The following is a 2,336-nucleotide window of genomic DNA, read 5'->3' as shown; positions in this document are numbered from 1 at the left end:
GAAGGACGCGCGTGGTTGTGTGCTGTGCCCCATCCTGCAGTGCTACGTGTGTCCGCAGTGCGGCGCCACACGGGACAACACGCACACCAGGAGGTTCTGCCCGCTCACCCTGGCGTCATATCGCTCTGTGTATGCACCGAGAGCACGGGGACACGGGGACGGCGGTGACTGATAGCAGGTAATGGGGTATGGGGTTATAGGGGCTATTAGGTGATGGGGTTGTGGGTTATCGGGTTATTTATGGGGTTGTGGGGGTTATGGGGTTATTTATGGGTTTATGGGGTTATTTATGGAGTTATTTATGGGGTTATGGGGTTATTTATGGGGTTATGGGGTTATTTATGGAGTTATTTATGGGGTTATGGGGTTATTTATGGGGTTATGGCATTGGCTATGGGGTTATGGGGTTATAGGGGTATGGGGTTATTGGGGTTTGGGGTTCTGGGGTTATGGGTGTTATAAGGGGTTATGGGCTATAGGGGTTATGGGGTTGGCCCCCACATATTGTACTGTGTGTGTCGGGAGTTGTGGTGGTGATGATGTTAATTAAGGCCGTAATTACTAATTACTATTACTAATAACGCACTCTGTGTCATCCCCAGGCTGTGCTGAGCGCAACGTGGGACAGAAGGCAGCAGCTGGGCACCAACTGTGCACCATCATTAGTGCACTATCACTTGTGCACCATCATTTGTACACCATCAGCTTTGCACCACCACTCGTGCACCATCATCTTTACACCATCACTTTACATCACCACTTTACACCTCCAGTTGTGCATCATCACTTGTGCACCACTACTTTGTACCATCATTTGTACACCATCACTTGTGCACCATCTCTTTGCAGCATCCCTTTGCACCTTCAGTTGTGCACCACCACTTTGCACCATCATTTGTGCACCATCAGCTTTACACCACCACTTTGCACCAGGAGCAGAGCTCAGCAGCCGTTTCCTGTTGTGTTGTTGTGTTATTGTGTAGTTGTGCTGTTCCAGCCCAGCTCACACTCGTGTGTTTATTGCACCATTATGGGCTTTTTTCCCCCAATAAAGCCCCACTCACAGCTGCAGCTTCATCCTGGCTCGTCCCCCTCCATCTTCCTCCTCCTCCACCTGCTGTTGTTCACCCCCCGGCTCCGCTCACGACGCAGCCGCAGCAGCGACATCAGGGCACGATGGGCGCTCATCACACGGTGGCTGTAGGATAATGGGACCCCATAGGGGATAATGAGACCCCATAGAGACCAATGAGACCTCATAGGGAACAATGGGACCCCACAGAGACCAATGAGACCCCACAGGGGGCAATGAGACTCCCCATAAGGGACAGTGAGACCCCATAGGGGATAGTGAGACCCCTATAGGGCACGATGGGCGCTCATCACACGGCAGCTGCAGGGACAATGAGACCCCATAGGGGACAGTGAGACCCCATAGAGACCAATGAGACCCCATAGGGGATAATGAGAGCCCATAGGGGATAGTGAGACCCCACAGGGACAGTGAGACCACACAGGGGACAGTGAGACCCCATAGGGGACAGTGAGACCCCATAAGTGCCAATGGGACCCTAACCCTAACCCCCCCCCAGCACTCACTTGAGGTTGGACAGCTCGAGGATCAGCCCCCCCAGCACCGCAGACGCATCCTCACGTGGTGCCACCTCATTCCTGGGAGTCAAAGGGGGTGAAATTGGCACCAATCCGGGGCTTTTTAAGCCCAAAATGAGCTCTGGGTTCTGGTGGGGGGGGGGGGTCCGACCTGGGGGTGCAGCTGGGTGAGGCCGGGTCCCCATCGGCGTCCACAGGGCACAGAGGGGCTGCAGGCTGGGAGGGGGTGGGGGGATGGGGGGGGAAATGGGGTGAAATGGGGGCAACTGGGGATGGACTGGGGGAAACTGGGATGAACTGGGGTGAATGGGGGGGGATTGGGGGATATGAGAGTGACTTTGGGGGGGACTGGGGTGATGTGGAGTGAATTGAGGTGAATGGGGGAGAATTGGGGGGACTGGAGGGGTCTGAGAGTGACTTGGGGGGGAACTGGGATGAACTGGGGTGATATGGGGGGAATGGGGGTGAATTTGGGGGGATTGGGGGATATGAGAGTGACTTCGGGGGGGAACTGGGATGATGTGTGGTGAAATGGGGGTGAATGGGGGTGAATTGGTGTGAACTGGGGGGGGAATTGGGGTAAATTGGGGCAATCTGGGGTGGAATGGGGGGTAAACTGGGGCAGACTGGGGTGAACTGGAGCTCTATGGGGTGAAGTGGGGCAATGTGGGGTGCAGTGGGGCGCTATGGGGCTGTTCCCTATGGGTTCTCATAGTACTCTGGCA

The sequence above is a fragment of the Coturnix japonica genome, unplaced genomic scaffold (assembly GCF_054131305.1).
Source record: "Coturnix japonica strain WE unplaced genomic scaffold, WE-NBRP24 Scf041, whole genome shotgun sequence".
Lineage (NCBI taxonomy): Eukaryota > Metazoa > Chordata > Aves > Galliformes > Phasianidae > Coturnix > Coturnix japonica.
This window is presented reverse-complemented; position numbering follows the sequence as displayed.